The sequence below is a fragment of the Triticum dicoccoides genome, chromosome 7A, assembly GCF_002162155.2.
Source record: "Triticum dicoccoides isolate Atlit2015 ecotype Zavitan chromosome 7A, WEW_v2.0, whole genome shotgun sequence".
Lineage (NCBI taxonomy): Eukaryota > Viridiplantae > Streptophyta > Magnoliopsida > Poales > Poaceae > Triticum > Triticum dicoccoides.
The window spans coordinates 79327944-79347911 of record NC_041392.1 but is presented as its reverse complement, the minus strand read 5'-3'; the positions used below and the strand labels follow the sequence as shown (position 1 = coordinate 79347911).

The following is a 19968-nucleotide window of genomic DNA, read 5'->3' as shown; positions in this document are numbered from 1 at the left end:
CTAGACTCCCCAACCCCGCCTCTCGATTTGTGGACGGACTGAGTGATTTTGGACGTGTCCGGCCCAAAGTAGGAGTCCACATTGGAGGCCTAAAGTGTCTGAACCATCCGGTCCAGACATTTGAGGCCGGAGTAGGAGTCTGCATTGGAGATGCCCTAAGCAATGGTCTAACAGACCTCATCACACACGTGGGTAGCAACTTCAGAATTGATGAAATTGAGTTCAAATCGAAAATAAAAAAATGGTTTTATATTGAAACAAGGGTAAAACTGTGTAGGTCCGAAATCTAAGAGTAGTGGGAACCAACCAAGGGCATAAGCCTAAAAAACCTAAAATGATTGTCCTGGCATCAAAGCGGCCCATCCTGTTTCATGCCCAACTTATCGCGGAAAATTGTTTGAAAGACGATGATCAGGTCATTACGTCATGAATGATGATGAGATTGATGCGTTAGGGGTTAGAGTGCTCGATAATCTGTGTGCGGATCTAGCACGCCCCAATCATGACTCTGAGGAAGATGATGTACCCCTAGAGAATGATGCTAGCAATATATGTGAACCCGGTTATGAGGACCGGGTGACTGAGCCTAGTAAACCTAAGCGTAAGTGGAAACGGAAGATCTATCCAGATTCCGTAGTTCATAGGAGTGCTAGGATTCGAGTTACTAAAAAATTCCATGATGAACTATGAGAGGAATTTTTTGGAATAGCAGAGGTCTGAAGGACTTGGCTAAAAGAAGATTCCTAGCTGAGGCAGCTCTAGAGCAGAGGTTAGATTTTGTTGCTCTATCGGAGACGGGTAGAGAAAACTTTGCGCCCCAGTTTCTCTCTTCTCTTGTGGGTGGTTTTGATTTCGATTGGCATTGCCTCCCTCCGCGAGGAAGATCGGGTGGTATCTTACTAGGTGTGAGATGCGATTCGCTTGAAGTCCGAAGTGTCGTGATGGGAGACTTCGTGGTCAAGTTTCGAGTCAGGTCTAGGGTAGATGGTTTTAACCAGGCTTTGGTGGCGGTTTATGGTGCCGCACAGCCTGAACTTAAAGCGGAGTTTCTGGCGTACCTTGTTCGAATCTGTGGGTCAGAACAGCTTCCAATTTTAGTTGGAGGTGATTTCAATATCATCAGGAGGAGAGAGGAGAAGAACAATGATAACTTTGACGGCAGATGGTCGTTTATGTTCAACACCATTATTGAAAGCTTGGATCTGAGAGAGATAGAGCTTTCTGGGAGAAAGTTCACCTGGGCTAATGCTCTACCAAACCCAACCTATGAAAAACTTGATCGAGTACTTGCGAGCGTGGAGTGGGAACAAAAGTTCCCTCTGGTTACGGTGCAAGCTCTTTCGAGGGGAATATCTGATCACACCCCATTGTTCGTGGACTCAGGGGAGCCGAACCATGAGGGTAACAAGAATACCTTCTCCTTCGAGATGTCTTGGTTTGAACGTGAGGGGTTCTTGGACTTGATCGCCAGGGAATGGGATAGAGGTGTAGGAGGCAAGAATGCGATAGAGCGTTGGCAGAATAAGATTAGGCATTTAAGAAGTTTCTTACGGGGTTGGGCTAAGAACCTCAGTGGTGTGTATAAGATTGAAAAGGATAGACTCCTTACTCTTATACAGGCCCTGGACATACAGGCCGAAGTCAATATCTTGTCGCCAGCTCAGCTTCAGGCTAGAAATGAGGCGGAGAAGAGGCTGAAAGAACTGTTTCGCGAAGAAGAATTGAAGTGGGCTTTGCGTGCCAAAGTCCGCAAAGTGGTCCAAGGGGATCCGAACACTCAGTTCTTCCATTTGATAGCTAATGGCAAGCACAGAAAGAAGCGTATCTTTCAGCTTGAGCAAGACGAGGGCACTATTTTAGGTCAGGATAACCTAAAAACATATATTACCGACTATTATAAGCAGTTATTTGGACCTCCGGAGGATAATTGTGTGTCCCTCGATGAGTCCAGGACTGAGAACGTACCTCAGCTATCAGCTGCTGATAATGATATTCTGGTTGCCCTGTTTTCGGAGAAGGAGGTTTTTGATGCTATTGCACAGATGAAAAACAACAAGGCTCCCGGACCGATGGATTCCCGGCAGAGTTCTATAAAAAGTGCTGGCACATTATTAAGGGGGATTTACCACCTATGTTCCATGATCTGTTTTCCGGACAGCTTCAATTATTTCACTTGAATTTTGGGACTATCACACTGCTTCCTAAAAAGACGGATGCTGTGAGAATTGAGCAATTCAGGCCGATCTGTCTCCTCAATGTTAGTTTCAAAATTTTCACCAAGGTCGGTGTTGGGTAACGTAGTAATTTAAAAAAAATTCCTACGCACATGCAAGATCATGGTGATGCATAGCAACGAGAGGGGAGAGTGTGATCTACGTACCCTTGTAGATCGACGCGGAAGCGTTGACGCAACGTAGAGGAAGTAGTCGTACGTCTTCCCGGTCCAACCGATCCAAGCACCGTTACTCCGGCACCTCCGAGTTCTTGACACACGTACAGCTCGATGACGCACCCGGGGCTCCGATCCAGCAAAGCTTCGGTGGAGGAGTTTCGTCAGCACGACGGCGTGGTGGCTATCTTGATGTTTAACCGTCGTAGGGCTTCGCCTAAGCACCGCTACAATACGATCGAGGTGTAATATCGTGGAGGGGGGCACCGCACACGGCTAAGTAACGATCACGAAGATCAACTTCTGTGTCCTAGGGTGCCCCCTTGCCCCCGTATATAAAGGAGCCAAGGGGGGGGGGTGCGGCCGGCCCTAGTAGGAGGCGCGCAGGAGGAGTCCTACTCCTACTGGGAGTAGGACTCCCCTCCCTTTCCTTGTCCAAGTAGGAGAGGGGGAAGGAAGGGAGAGAGGAGAGGAAGGAAAGGGGGGCGCCGCCCCTCCCTCCTTGTCCAATTCGGACTAGGGGGAGAGGGGGCGCGCGGCCTGCCCTGGCTGCCTTTCCTCTTCTCCACTTTTGGCCCATGAGGCCCATTAACCCCCGGGGGGTTCCAGTAACCCCCCGGTTCTCCGGTTTTATCCGAAACTTTCCCGGAACACTTCTGGTGTCCGAATATATCAATCTTTATGTCTCGACCATTTCGAGACTCCTCGTCATGTCCGTGATCACATCCGGGACTCCGAACAACCTTCGGTACATCAAAATACATAAACTCATAATGAAACTGTCATCATAACTTTAAGCGTGCGGACCCTACGGTTCGAGAACAATGTAGACATGACCGAGACACGTCTCCGGTCAATAACCAACAGCGGGACCTGGATGCCCATATTGGCTCCTACATATTCTACGAAGATCTTTATTGGTCAGACCGCATAACAACATACGTTGTTCCCTTTGTCATCGGTATGTTACTTGCCCGAGATTCGATTGTCGGTATCCAATACCTAGTTCAATCTCGTTACCGGCAAGTCTCTTTACTCGTTCCTTAATGCATCATCCCGCAACTAACTCATTAGTTGCAATGCTTGCAATGCTTAAGTGATGTGCATTACCGAGAGGGCCCAGAGATACCTCTCCGACGATCAGAGTGACAAATCCTAATCTCGAAATACGTCAACCCAACATGTACCTTTGGAGACACCTGTAGAGCACCTTTATAATCACCCAGTTACGTTGTGACGTTTGGTAGCACACAAAGTGTTCCTCCGGCACACGGGAGTTACATAATCTCATAGTCATAGGAACATGTATAAGTCATGAAGAAAGCAATAGCAACATACTAAACGATTGGGTGCTAAGCTAGTGGAATGGGTCATGTCAATCAGATCATTCAACTAATGATGTGATCCCGTTAATCAAATGACAACTCTTTGTCCATGGTTAGGAAACATAACCATCTCTGATTAACGAGCTAGTCAAGTAGAGGCATACTAATGACACTTTGTTTGTCTATGTATTCACACATGTATTATGTTTCCGGTTAATACAATTCTAGCATGAATAATAAACATTTATCATGATATAAGGAAATAAATAATATCTTTATTATTGCCTCTAGGGCATATTTCCTTCAGTCTCCCACTTGCACTAGAGTCAATAATCTAGGGTACACAGTAATGATTCTAACACCCATGGAGCCTTGGTGCTGATCATGTTTTGCTCGTGGAAGAGGCTTAGTCAACGGGTCTGCCACATTCAGATCCGTATGTATCTTGCAAATCTCTATGTATCCCACCTGGACTAGATCCCGGATGGAATTGAAGCGTCTCTTGATGTGCTTGGTTCTTTTGTGAAATCTGGATTCCTTTGCCAAGGCAATTGCACCAGTATTGTCACAAAAGATTTTCATTGGACCCGATGCACTAGGTATGACACCTAGATCGGATATGAACTCCTTCAACCAGACTCCTTCGTTTGCTGCTTCCGACACGACGCTTTGTTTAGAACTGCACCAACTGACAGCTCCACCGTTTAATGTAAACACGTATCCGGTTTGCGATTTAGAATCGTCCGGATCAGTGTTAAAGCTTGCATCAACGTAACCGTTTACGATGAGCTCTTTGTCACCTCCATATACGAGAAACATATCCTTAGTCCTTTTCAGGTATTTCAGGATGTTCTTGACCGCTGTCCAGTGATCCACTCCTGGATTACTTTGGTACCTCCCTGCTAAACTTATAGCAAGGCACACATCAGGTCTGGTACATAGCATTGCATACATGATAGAGCCTATGGCTGAAGCATAGGGAACATCTTTCATTTTCTCTCTATCTTCTGCAGTGGTCGGGCATTGAGTCTGACTCAACTTCACACCTTGTAACACAGGCAAGAACCCTTTCTTTGCTTGATCCATTTTGAACTTCTTCAAAATCTTGTCAAGGTATGTGCTTTGTGAAAGTCCAATTAAGCGTCTTGATCTATCTCTATAGATCTTTATTCCTAATATGTAAGCAGCTTCACCGAGGTCTTTCATTGAAAAACTCTTATTCAAGTATCCCTTTATGCTATCCAGAAATTCTATATCATTTCCAATCAGTAATATGTCATCTACATATAATATCAGAAATGCTACAGAGCTCCCACTCACTTTCTTGTAAATACAGGCTTCTCCGAAAGTCTGTATAAAACCAAATGCTTTGATCACACTATCAAAGCGTTTATTCCAACTCCGAGAGGCTTGCACCAGTCCATAAATGGATCGCTGGAGCTTGCACACTTTGTTAGCTCCCTTTGGATCGACAAAACCTTCCGGTTGCATCATATACAACTCTTTTTCCAGAAATCCATTCAGGAATGCAGTTTTGACATCCATCTGCCAAATCTCATAATCATAAAATGCGGCAATTGCTAACATGATTCGGACAGACTTAAGCATCGCTACGGGTGAGAAGGTCTCATCGTAGTCAACCCCTTGAACTTATCGAAAACCTTTTGCGACAAGTCGAGCTTTGTAGACAGTAATATTACCGTCAGCGTCAGTCTTCTTCTTGAAGATCCATTTATTCTCAATTGCTTGCCGATCATCGGGCAAGTCAACCAAAGTCCATACTTTGTTCTCATACATGGATCCCATCTCGGATTTCATGGCTTCAAGCCATTTTGCGGAATATGGGCTCACCATCGCTTCTTCATAGTTCGTAGGTTCATCATGATCTAGCAGCATGATTTCCAGAACAGGATTACCGTACCACTCTGGCGCGGATCTCACTCTAGTTGATCTACGAGGTTCAGTAGTATCTTGTCCTGAAGTTTCATGATCATTATCATTAGCTTCCTCACTAATTGGTGTAGGTGTCGCAGAAATAGTTTTCTGTGATGTACTACTTTCTGATAAGGGAGCAGGTACAGTTACCTCATCAAGTTCTACTTTCCTCCCACTCACATCTTTCGAGAGAAACTCCTTCTCTAGAAAGTTTCCCAATTTAGCAACAAAAGTCTTGCCTTCGGATCTGTGATAGAAGGTGTATCCAATAGTTTCCTTTGGATATCCTATGAAGACACATTTCTCTGATTTGGGTTCGAGCTTATCAGGTTGAAGCTTTTTCACATAAGCATCGCAGCCCCAAACTTTCAGAAACGACAACTTTGGTTTCTTGCCAAACCATAGTTCATAAGGCATCGTCTCAACGGATTTTGATGGTGCCCTATTTAACGTGAATGCGGCCGTCTCTAAAGCATAACCCCAAAACGATAGCGGTAAATCAGTAAGAGACATCATAGATTGCACCATATCTAGTAAAGTATGGTTACGATGTTCGGACACACCATTACGTTGTGGTGTTCCGGGTGGCGTGAGTTGCGAAACTATTCCGCATTGTTTCAAATGTACACCAAACTCATAACTCAAATATTCTCCTCCACGATCAGATCGTAGAAACTTTATTTTCTTGTTACGATGATTTTCAACTTCACTCTGAAATTCTTTGAACTTTTCAAATGTTTCAGACTTATGTTTCATTAAGTAGACATATCCATATTTGCTTAAGTCATCTGTGAAGGTGAGAAAATAACGATATCCGCCACGAGCCTCAATATTCATCGGACCGCATACATCTGTATGTATGATTTCCAACAAATCTGTTGCTCTCTCCATAGTACCGGAGAACGGTGTTTTAGTCATCTTGCCCATGAGGCACGGTTCTCAAGTACCAAGTGATTCATAATCAAGTGGTTCCAAAAGTCCGTCAGTATGGAGTTTCTTCATGCGCTTTACACCGATATGACCTAAACGGCAGTGCCACAAATAAGTTGCACCATCATTATCAACTCTACATTTTTTGGCTTCAACATTATGAATATGTGTGTCACTACTATCGAGATTCAATAAGAATAGACCACTCTTCAAGGGTGCATGACCATAAAAGATATTACTCATATAAATAGAACAACCATTATTCTCTGATTTAAATGAATAATCGTCTCGCATTAAACAAGATCCAGATATAATGTTCATGCTCAACGCTGGCACCAAATAACAATTATTCAGGTCTAATACTAATCCTGAAGGTAGATGTAGAGGTAGCGTGCCGACCGCGATCACATCGACTTTGGAACCGTTTCCCACGCGCATCGTCACCTCGTCCTTAGCCAATCTTCTCTTAATCCGTAGTCCCTGTTTCGAGTTGCAAATATTAGCAATAGAACCAGTATCAAATACCCAGGTTCTACTGCAAGCATTAGTAAGGTACACATCAATAACTTGTATATCACATATACCTTTCTTCACCTTGCCATCCTTCTTATCCGCCAAATACTTGGGGCAGTTCCGCTTCCAGTGACCAGTCTGCTTGCAGTAGAAGCACTCAGTTTCAGGCTTATGTCCAGACTTGGGTTTCTTCTCTTGAGCAGCAACTTGCTTGCTGTTCTTCTTGAAGTTCCCCTTCTTCTTCCCTTTGCCTTTTTTCTTGAAACTAGTGGTCTTGTTGACCATCAACACTTGATGCTCCTTTTTGATTTCTACCTTCGCAGCTTTCAGCATTGCGAAGAGCTCGGGAATAGTCTTATTCATCCCTTGCATATTATAGTTCATCACGAAGCTCTTGTAGCTTGGTGGCAGTGATTGGAGAATTCTGTCAATGACGCAATCATCTGGAAGATTAACTCCCATCTGAATCAAGTGATTATTATACCCAGACATTTTGAGTATATGCTCACTGACAGAACTGTTCTCCTCCATCTTGCAGCTACAGAACTTATTGGAGACTTCATATCTCTCAATTCGGGCATTTGCTTGAAATATTAACTTCAATTCCTGGAACATCTCATATGCTCCATGACGTTCAAAACGTCGTTGAAGTCCCGATTTAAGCCGTAAAGCATGGCACACTAAACTATCAAGTAGTCATCAGCTTTGCTCTGCCAGACGTTCATAACATCTGGTGTTGCTCCAGCAGTAGGCCTGGCACCCAGCGGTGCTTCCAGGACGTAATTCTTCTGTGCAGCAATGAGGATAATCCTCAAGTTACGGACCCAGTCCGTGTATTTGCTACCATCATCTTTCAACTTTGCTTTCTCAAGGAACGCATTAAAATTCAACGGAACAACAGCACGGGCCATCTATCTACAATCAAACATACATAAGCAAGATACTATCAGGTACTAAGTTCATGATAAATTTAAGTTCAATTAATCAAATTACTTAAAGAACTCCCACTTAGATAGACATCCCTCTAATCCTCTAAGTGATCACGTGATCCAAATCAACTAAACCATGTCCGATCATCACATGAGATGGACTAGTTTCATTGGTGAACATCACTATGTTGATCATATCTACTATATGATTCACGCTCGACCTTTCGGTCTCCGTGTTCCGAGGCCATATCTGTATATGCTTGGCTCGTCAAGTATAATCCGAGTATTCCGCGTGTGCAACTGTTTTGCACCCGTTGTATTTGACCGTAGAGCCTATCACACCCGATCATCACGTGGTGTCTCAGCACGAAGAACTTTCGCAACGGTGCATACTCAGGGAGAACACTTCTTGATAATTTAGTGAGAGATCATCTTATAATGCTACCGTCAATCAAAGCAAGATAAGATGCATAAAAGATAAACATCACATGCAATCAATATAAGTGATATGATATGGCCATCATCATCTTGTGCCTGTGATCTCCATCTCCGAAGCACCGTCATGATCGCCATCGTCACCGGCGCGACACCTTGATCTCCATCGTAGCATCGTTGTCGTCTCGCCAATCTTATGCTTCCATGACTATCACTACCGCTTAGTGATAAAGTTAAGCATTACAGCACGATTGCATTGCATACAATAAAGTGACAACCATATGGCTCCTGCCAGTTGCCGATAACTCGGTTACAAAACATGATCATCTCATACAATAAAATTTAGCATCATGTCTTGACCATATCACATCACAACATGCCCTGCAAAAACAAGTTAGACGTCCTCTACTTTGTTTGTTGCAAGTTTTACGTGGCTGCTACGGGCTTAAGCAAGAACCAATCTTACCTACGCATCAAAACCACAACGATAGTTTGTCAAGTTGATGCCGTTTTAACCTTCGCAAGGACCGGGCGTAGCCACACTTGGTTCAACTAAAGTTGGAGAAACTGACACCCGCCAACCACCTGTGTGCAAAGCACGGCGGTAGAACCAGTCTCGCGTAAGCGTACGCGTAATGTCGGTCCGGGCCGCTTCATCCAACAATACCGCCGAACCAAAGTATGACATGCTGGTAGGAAGTATGACTTATATCGCCCACAATTCACTTGTGTTCTACTCGTGCAAATAACATCAAACCATAAAACCTAGGCTCGGATGCCACTGTTGGGTAACGTAGTAATTTCAAAAAAATTCCTACGCACACGCAAGATCATGGTGATGCATAGCAACGAGAGGGGAGAGTGTGATCTACGTACCCTTGCAGATCGACGCGGAAGCATTGACACAACGTAGAGGAAGTAGTCGTACGTCTTCCCGGTCCAACCGATCCAAGCACCGTTACTCTGGCACCTCCGAGTTCTTGACACACGTACAGCTCGATGACGCACCCGGGGCTCCGATCCAGCAAAGCTTCGGTGGAGGAGTTTCGTCAGCACGACGGCGTAGTGACTATCTTGATGTTTAACCGTCGTAGGGCTTCGCCTAAGCACCGCTACAATACGATCGAGGTGTAATATCGTGGAGGGGGGCACCGCACACGGTTAAGTAACGATCACGAAGATCAACTTCTGTGTCCTAGGGTGCCCCCTTGCCCCCGTATATAAAGGAGCCAAGGGGGGGTGCGGCCGGCCCTAGTAGGAGGCGCGCAGGAGGAGTCCTACTCCTACTGGGAGTAGGACTCCCCTCCCTTTCCTTGTCCAAGTAGGAGAGGGGGAAGGAAGGGAGAGAGGAGAGGAAGGAAAGGGGGGCGCCGCCCCTCCCTCCTTGTCCAATTCGGACTAGGGGGAGAGGGGGCGCGCGGCCTGCCCTGGCTGCCTTTCCTCTTCTCCACTTTAGGCCCATGAGGCCCATTAACCCCCGGGGGGTTCCGGTAACCCCCCGGTTCTCCGGTTTTATCCGAAACTTCCCCGGAACACTTCTGGTGTCCGAATATATCAATCTTTATGTCTCAACCATTTCGAGACTCCTCGTCATGTCCGTGATCACATCCGGGACTCCGAACAACCTTCGGTACATCAAAATACATAAACTCATAATGAAACTGTCATCGTAACTTTAAGCGTGCGGACCCTACGGTTCGAGAACAATGTAGACATGACCGAGACACGTCTCCGGTCAATAACCAACAGCGGGACCTGGATGCCCATATTGGCTCCTACATATTCTACGAAGATCTTTATTGGTCAGACCGCATAACAACATACGTTGTTCCCTTTGTCATCGGTATGTTACTTGCCCGAGATTCGATTGTCGGTATCCAATACCTAGTTCAATCTCGTTACCGGCAAGTCTCTTTACTCGTTCCTTAATGCATCATCCCGCAACTAACTCATTAGTTGCAATGCTTGCAAGGCTTAAGTGATGTGCATTACCGAGAGGGCCCAGAGATACCTCTCCGACGATCGGAGTGACAAATCCTAATCTCGAAATACGTCAACCCAACATGTACCTTTGGAGACACCTGTAGAGCACCTTTATAATCACCCAGTTACGTTGTGACGTTTGGTAGCACACAAAGTGTTCCTCCGGCACATGGGAGTTACATAATCTCATAGTCATAGGAACATGTATAAGTCATGAAGAAAGCAATAGCAACATACTAAACGATCGGGTGCTAAGCTAGTGGAATGGGTCATGTCAATCAGATCATTCAACTAATGATGTGATCCCGTTAATCAAATGACAACTCTTTGTCCATGGTTAGGAAATATAACCATCTTTGATTAACGAGCTAGTCAAGTAGAGGCATACTAATGACACTTTGTTTGTCTATGTATTCACACATGTATTATGTTTCCGGTTAATACAATTCTAGCATGAATAATAAACATTTATCGTGATATAAGGAAATAAATAATATCTTTATTATTGCCTCTAGGGCATATTTCCTTCAGTCGGGACTAACAGACTCACACAGATTGCGCATTCTGTGGTGCAACAGTCCCAAACTGCTTTCATGCCGGACAGAAATATCCTTGAAGGGGTGGTCGTCCTGCATGAAACACTCCATGAAATCCATTCCAAAAAATTAGATGGTGTAATTTTTAAGGTGGATTTTGAGAAAGCGTATGATAAGGTCAAATGACCATTCCTCCAACAGTCATTGCGTATGAAAGGTTTTGATGAGGCCTGGCGCCGACAGGTTGAATCATTTGCGCAAAAAGGTAGTGTGGGAATTAAAGTTAATGATGACATAGGTCATTACTTCCAGACACATAAAGGCCTCAGACAAGGAGATCCGATGTCCCCTATCTTGTTTAACATTGTGGTGCATATCTTAGCAATCTTGATAGGAAGGGCTAAGGAAAATGGTCAAGTAGGTGGATTGGTACCTCATCTTATTGATGGAGGTGTATCCATCCTTCAGTACGCTGATGATACAATCATCTTCATGGAGCATGACTTGGCCAAGGCTAGTAATATGAAGCTTGTGTTATGCCTTTTCGAACAATTGACCGGGTTAAAGATTAACTTTCATAAGAGCGAGCTGTTCTGTTTTGGTAGGGCCAAACATGAACAGGATGCTTATAGGCAATTGTTTGGGTGCGAGTTGGGAGAGTTACCCTTCTCCTACCTGGGGATTCCAATCCACCATCGTAGGCTGACAAACAGAGAGTGGAAGTGCATTGAGGACCGATTTGAGAAAAAACTGAGCTGCTGGAAGGGTAAGCTCATATCATACGGAGGCCGATTAATCCTGATTAATTCAGTGCTCACGAGCATGCCAATGTTTCTCCTATCGTTCTTTGAGGTCCCAGTTGGTGTTAGGAAGAGACTGGACTTCTATCGATCGCGTTTCTTTTGGCAGGGTGATGAGCTTAAAAGAAAATATCGGCTTGCTAAATGGGATATCATCTGTAGACCAAAAGACTAAGGGGGTCTAGGTATTGAGAATCTAGAAGTTAAAAATAAATGCCTTCTTAGACAGTGGCTGTGGAAGCTCTCATCGGAGACTGATGCTATGTGGGCTCAAATCCTTCGCAGCAAGTACCTCCAGACAAAAACTCTGTCCCAGGTTACAGTCAGGCCGACCGATTCGCCTTTCTGGAAAGGCCTGATGAAAGTCAAACAGGCCTTATTTAATAGGACGAAGTTTGTGATTGGAAACGGCTCGAGTACACGTTTCTGGGAGGATACTTTGCTTGGCGGGACACCCCTGGCCATCCAATATCCGTCTTTGTACCGCATTGTTCAACGACGTGAGGTATTCGTCGCATCGGTCTTTCAGTCTACCCCCCTTAATATCCAGTTCCGACGAACGCCAGCGGGCAACCGTTGGGAAGAATGGCTCCGTCTAGTTAGGAGACTGACGGACGTCCAGCTTTCCCAACAACCCGATGAATTGCGTTGGAAATTGACTAAGTCTGGAGTATTCACGGTTAAATCAATGTATATTGATGTTATTAATTCGGACTCCATTCCTACGTCTAAGCATGTTTGGGATGTCAAAGTTCCTTTGAAAATAAAAGTGTTTATGTGGTTTGTCCATAAACAAGTTATTTTAACTAAGGACAACTTGATAAAAGCGTAATTGAACAAGACCTACTAGGTGTAGTTTCTGCGATCGGGATGAGACTATCAAACACCTCTTTTTTGATTGCCCGTTGGCCAAGGTACTTTGGCAGACAGTCCACATTGCTTTTAATATCAATCCACCGAATTCTGTTAATGCGTTATTTGGGACTTGGCTTAATGGGATTGAGCCTGGTTTAGCGAGACATATTCGGGTTGGAGTTTGTGCTTTGCTGTGGACTATCTGGACTTGCAGAAATGATTTGGTCTTTAACAGAATATCATGTATACATTTTTTGCAGGTCATATTCCGAACTACGGCACTGATCCGTTCGTGGTCGCTACTCACCCAGACGGAGGCCAGGGAGCATTTGGTTACTGGATCTTTCTGCTGGGAGATGGTAGCTCGGGATATCTTCAACCGGTTTGGATGGCGGTCATGTAATAGGATAGGTACTTAGTTTCCCTATCTAGTTTGAGCCGGCCGGTTGTGGCATCTTGTCCTGGCTAGTTGGTGTTTCTAGCCTTTATTTGGCTCTGTGTGAGCTTTATGTACTTTTTTTTACTTTTGGAGACCTTTGGAATCATGTTGGTACTTCTTTATTTGGTTATTAACATGGCCGTATGCATCGTTCTGATGCAGAGGCCGGGGAATCCCCTTTTCGAAAAAAAGGTCATTACGTCAGACACCAGAATATTTATATCCGGTTAGCTGTTTAATCCTGGCGGACCTGATCAAAGCACGGTGCTTCTTCTCTGATGGAAAAGGCACGGTGCTTTGTATACAGACAAGGATCTATATATGGTCTTCCGTTCGGACGTGTGTGTCACCTAGCAAGTAGCAACACAAACAATCCCTTAAAAGGGAAGGAAACAGCTCGCAGACAAATTCGTCTGAACTGTTCTTGTGCCTCCATGCTTGTTCTTGTTCCTGGCTGCTATATATACACACAGGGAGAAGCGATCGAGGGAACACTCTTCTCGAAGCCAGATATGTATTCCAGAACAGCATTCTGCGGCGCTCTGCTACTGCTGGTGACGCTGCTGCCTCTTTCAGCCAGCGCGCCGAGCAAAGTAAGATCCATGCTCGATTCCTCTTCGCACAGCATTTATCTTATCTTCTTTCCAATCTTTTACTGAGAACATTTTCTTGTTGAAATTTCAGCTCTACATTGTGTATATGGGGGAGAAGAAACATGATGACCCGTCCGTGGTCATCGCGTCGCACCATGACATGCTAATATCTGTTTTTGGGAGGTACTACTGGCTATGAGTTTCATGTCGCATCATAGATGTGTTAGCAGGAAACAGTCGTGATTTGCTCACCTCCCTTTTGTTTTATTATTACTTGAAACAGCAAGGATGAAGCCGTGAGGTCGATAATTTACAGTTACAAGCATGGATTTTCTGGGTTCGCGGCTATGCTAACAAAATCTCAAGCTGTGGCAATCGCAAGTAAGTAATTGTCAACCCTTTTTTTATAAGACGGGGTTAACCCCCCGGCCTCTACATCATCATTGCAATTTACACAACCATATTTGTTTGGAGTATGATTATTAATTGTCAGTCCTGAGGTGCCATGAGCTTGCTATCTTTATATCAACTTGCATGATCGAAATGAACTAATCAACATATATGAATGTAGAATTTCCTGAAGTTGTCTCTGTGAAGCCTAATATTTTTCACAAAACGCACACAACTCGGAGCTGGGATTTCCTTGGCCTTGACTATAATCAACCGCCACAACAACCGGGGCTCCTCAAAAGAGCAAAGTATGGTGAAGATGTCATTATGGGTGTGATCGATACAGGTTCGTAATCCCATCCTTAAGTTTAAACCCAAAACATGAGAAATCCCAAGACCAGGAATCAATTAACCCCATGGATGTAAATGCTTCTTTATAGGCATATGGCCTGAATCACGAAGCTTTGATGACAACGGCTATGGCCCCGTGCCGGCACGGTGGAAAGGAAAATGCCAGAGTGGCCAGAAGTTCAACGCCACTGGTTGCAACAGAAAGATCATCGGTGCGCGGTGGTATGGCCGTGGCATCAGTGCCGAGTCACTAAAGATCGACTACAAGTCACCTAGGGACCTCAATGGCCATGGCACACACGTCGCCTCAACTATCGCCGGTGGGGAAGTGCAGGGCGTGAGCTATGGAGGCCTAGGCATGGGCGTGGCACGTGGCGGAGCACCACATTGACGACTTGGTATCTACAAGGTGTGCTGGGTGGATGAGGGTTGCCCTAACGCGGCGGTCCTTGCTGCCATCGATGACGCCATACATGATGGGGTTGACGTCTTGTCGCTCTCTGTTGGAGGGGTTGGTCAGGTGTACTCTGGGACGTTGCATGCTGTGCAAAGAGGGATCTCCGTCGTGTTCGCCGGAGGGAATGATGGCCCTGTGCCACAGATAGTGACGAATGCCGTGCCATGGGTTACGACGGTGGCCGCTAGCACGATTGACCGGTCTTTTCCGACCCTAATATTGCTTGGGAACAAAGAAAAGCTGATGGTACGTACCAAACAATTTCACTCCTTTGTTTTAAAAAAGTATGTAAATTATTTCTTATATTTTCCATCTCTTAAGAAATATTACAGGGAAGTATTACCTTGCCCTTCTCAAGGGATTGAAAAACCCCATGGAAAATATTAATAATGGATAAAAAAACAGGTGAAAAATGTTATTGGATAAGACGTGCTCCAATCCTGAAATAGTTCATATAAGATAGCATGAATGTGGAGGATTGGTCAATCTGGATTTTTTTCCTACAATTTTACTAAATAATAACCTTTTGACTCTCTGAGCACGAAAGTGACGTTCAAACCAACCCGGGGAAAATAAATGGTTTGCTCCTCCTTGAAGCTTTACTTAAATCATTGCTGGTTCTCCACCAACTATATCATATCTTGTAGCTTTCCTCAGTTAGCTTGTTCTTTAATTTGTGATCAATTTCAAACGCAGGGGCAATCTCTAAATTACAATGCAGCTATGAATAACAGCGGCTCTCAGGCCCTTGTTTTTGCTGGGAGGTAATGAAAGAAACCAGTCTCTTGACGACATTTGATTAATAGTAAATTCCGCGCTTTAGGACAAAACCATGTTCAATTTTAATACTTTTGAGCAGCTGCGACCCGGAATCACTGGCCTTGGGCAATGTCAAGGGCAAAACCGTCCTTTGTTATGCACCAGAAGAGGCATCGCGGTGGTCGCCCCAGTTAATACTCCCTTATGCCATCAATTACACTATTGAGGCCGGTGCAAAGGGCCTCATCTTCGCACAATACACCGCCAACAATCTTGACAGCCTGGTCGGGTGCGAGGGATTTATGCCTTGCGCTCTGGTGGATTTCGAGATCGCACATCGAATTTTCTCCTACTGGGACATGACTGAGTGGGAATTTGTCGAATTGTTGGAAACTGCAGTGTGAAAATATTTGAACACTCAGTTTGCCATCTCCTTATACAAGAACTAATTCATGTTTGTCATGTGTCTAGGAATCCGGTGGTGATGGTGTCTCCGGCTGTAAGTGTTGTTGGAAATGGGGTGTTGTCGCCGAGGGTCGCCTCGTTCTCCTCCAGAGATCCAAGCCTACTGTTCCCTGGCATACTGAAGGTGTATATCATTATCAACTTAAGGCAAATAGTTGAATTTTTGTCACTGTTTGTTTGCTATCTAGCCTCTCTAGTTTTTCAGAATTAAAGACTTACATACCTAATTCATGATAAAAATTAATGTTTTGACAGCCCGACATTACTGCTCCTGGCGTCAACATATTGGCAGCGGTGCGCGGCTCCTACGTGTTCTATTCTGGGACATCAATGGCGTGCCCACATGTCTCCGCAGTGACTGCGATGCTCAAGTCGGTTCACCCTCAGTGGTCACCTGCCATGATCAAATCGGCCATCGTCACCACAGGTAGGAAAGTAATAACCAAAATACGTCAAAATAACTCATTTGAATATATGACTAACTTGATGATTCCTTGGCATTGGTTGAAGCATATGTGACCGATCGTTTTGGCATGCCAATCCAAGCAGAAGCAGTCCCAAGGAAACTAGCCGACCCCTTCGACTTTGGTGGTGGACACATTGACCCAAATAGAGCCGTTGACCCTGGCTTGGTTTACGACGTTGATGCAAGGGGGTACAACAAGTTTTTCAACTGCACCCTTGGATATTTAGGCGGCCGTGAGTCCTACTACCTCAATCTCAACCTCCCGTCAATTGCCGTGCCAGACCTCAAGGACCGTGTCATGCTTCGGCGCACCGTGACTAACATTGGGCCAGCGGAAGCAACATATCATTTAGTGGTTGAAGCTCCAGCGGGGATAGACGTGTCCGTAGAGCCATCTGTGATCAATTTCACCCAAAGCACTAGTAAAAGTGTGACGTTTATGGTGACATTCACAACAAGGCAGAGAGTACAAGGAGGATACACTTTCGGGAGCTTGACATGGTCAGACGGAAGTACCCACTCAGTGAGAATTCCTATTGCGGTACGGACTGTGATACAAGACTTTGTTGCAGATACATCTTAAGCTCATATTCTTTGTATTATACACATAATTTATGTATTCGTGTGGTTGGCAGAAGAAAATGTAGAAGAAACACTTTAATTTTGTACATCATCATATGAAATGTTATACTGGAATAAAATACGATTCTTTGCTAAGGAGAGGTTTATTCACAAACTTTTACGAAAAATGAATTAATGAGAAAACCACGGATCATATCGACATGAAATAGACTAAGGGAGAACGACGGATCAAATCTCCGGAACCTTTCTTTCTGGATGAAAACGTTTCTAAACTGGAAGTGAAAAGAAATAAACACGATCAAATTTTCTTAGCTGGGCCAAAATCACCGAATTCATGAATGGCTGCTAATGTCCAAAATGCTCGTGTTAGTACATTGAAGTTAATTTAGATTTACATTGTAGTTTGCACGATTTCCTTTGTGATAACAAAATTTTTATGCCTTGTTGTCCTTGGGTCCAAACTTCAAGATCCTTATTTTTGCGTTTGTCAATTAATTGTTCTGAGCGCCCATGTCCATTTTAATTCTATTGCTCCAGATAGGATTCTTTGGCGGGTGAAAAAAATAATCTAATACACATGAAAATTAGTTTAATAAAATTCGGTTTCACATTCCTTTTGTAATGATGGATTATCCCCCACCCTTACCTCGTCCTCGGTATGTCTCTTCCGATTTGAGTATCATTGACCTTAATGCCCCACTCCTCACGCTGGCTATGGAGGAGGTTGTGTGAGCCACCCACGTGGGGATCCAAAGGTTGTCTCCCATCATCTCCTTCCGGCTATCAATTTCTCTTGGCGTTCTAAGTTCCACGAAATTTATGCCATATTATCCTGACACTTGACGGTCGACACCATCGCTAATCCTCGTCTAGGAGGGTTGTCGAGAGGTTGATTCTGCACACTAAGAGGGAGTTCCACCGCCATCAACTCTTTTCCTCTCATCTCCATCATGTTTCTTCCATCCATATGCAAGTAATCTGTTGTAGGCAGGTGGATGGGAATTTTACGATGCCAATCATATAGTAGTGCTAAGATTATAGGGTTTTGATACAACTTTGTTATGCTTAATGTCTACTAATAGGGCCCAAGTAATGTGGTATCATATATTAACCATATAAGTTTTCATGATGCCAATGTGTCTGGATTGTACTTGCAAGTGTGATATGTACCTATTATAGCCTCAAAAGTGACCCCGAGGGTGACCGGGATATCAATGGGGAGTGTTGTGATTTGATGTTTCCATGTATTCACGAAGTGTTAATGTGTTGGTACGGTTGTCTCACAAAATGACGCCTTAATTACCCTTTGTTTAAACTATGATCACCGTGACATGGGAGGGTAGGACTATAGATGCCGGGCAAGCTCTTGTTCTTATAAATAAGCAAGTTCAACTACATACTAATACATGCCTACAAAAGTAGGAGAACATGAGCTTGGTTTTACATGCTTTGTTATGTGCACTATGATATGATTGATGATGTCTATGTAACGTCCCAATATCCATTCTCGGGCCTATGTTTTCCATAAATGTGTGTTCTCTTTAAATACTTGTTAGTTGGCTTTCTCAGTGAAAGAATTGAAAACCATGAGACGAGCTTAGAGAGGCGACCACATCACACTATGTCGGCTCGAATTACTGGATTTATATAATGTAATAGCTGGAGAAACGGATCAGCAAAACCAGTCTTTGCCCTTGTAAATTTATTTTTCGAAGAAAAAGTCTCTTGGAACTTTATTTGAAAACAGGCAAAGTTACATCTTTGAGTACATGCGATTATAGGAAAGTTGGCGGGTCTATATCCTTGACGTGCCCATGGAATATTTGAATGTGTCACGTTTGTCAACTTTGTTACGTATTACCTATACCGCCGCCCGCGTTTGTAGAACGATTAAGACGCATGTGGAACGATTAAGACCCATGTGCAAAGCCGTGGAAGCTTGTTTGAAAGTCGACCAGGTCATTGCACGAGAGAGCATATAATTAATTAAGATCTATATCCGGTTTGGTACTAATAGCCGCCAGGACCTGATCAAAGCATGGTGCTTCTTCCTCATTACAAAAAGCACGGGGATTCCTATATAGACAAAAGGATTAGTCTTTGCTCCTCACGCGTGTGTGTCGCTGTCACCTAACTAACAACACTGAAACATTCCCTCTGAAATGAGAAAAAAGACACTCAAACAAATTGGTTTGAACTGTTCTTGCACCCCATCCTTATTGCTCCTGGCTGCTATATAGACATACAAACCGAACGAGGGAACACAAACACAACAACATAGCACTCTTCTCCAAGCAAGATATGGATTCCAGAACAGCATTCTGCGGCGCTCTCCTACTGCTGGTAATACTGCTGCCTGTTTCAGCTAACGCGTCGAGTAAAGTAAGATACACACCCGAGTCCTCTCTCAATTTGCTTTCTTTCCTGATATCTGTTTTTTGTTGAGAACTTATGCGACAAAATGAATTTCAGCTCTACATCGTGTATATGGGGGAGAAGAAGCATGATGACCCATCCATGGTCACCGCGTCTCACCGTGACATGCTAACCTCTGTTTTTGGGAGGTACTGTAACTAGCTACCAATTCATTTTGTTCAAAACAAAAACAATCAGGAGTTCATGTGAGTTCATGTTGCATCGTCGACGTATTAGTCGTGATTTGCTCACCCTCATTTTACTTGACAACAGCAAGGATGAAGCCTTGAGGTCGATAGTTTACAGTTACAAGCATGGATTTTCTGGTTTTGCGGCGATGCTCACCGAGTCTCAGGCTGAGACAATCGCAAGTAAGTGATTGTCAGTCCTATAGGCTCCTACCTATCATCGTATCTACTTG

General features: G+C 44.3%; 2 pseudogenes; both read left to right on the top strand.

Annotated features, from left to right (window-relative positions):
* Nucleotides 1-203: 203 nt before the first annotated feature.
* LOC119331849 lies at nt 204-17133 on the top strand (annotated as a pseudogene).
* Nucleotides 17134-19377: 2244 nt separating this feature from the next.
* LOC119333140 overlaps nt 19378-19968 on the top strand; it is a 31240-nt pseudogene continuing 30649 nt past the window's right edge.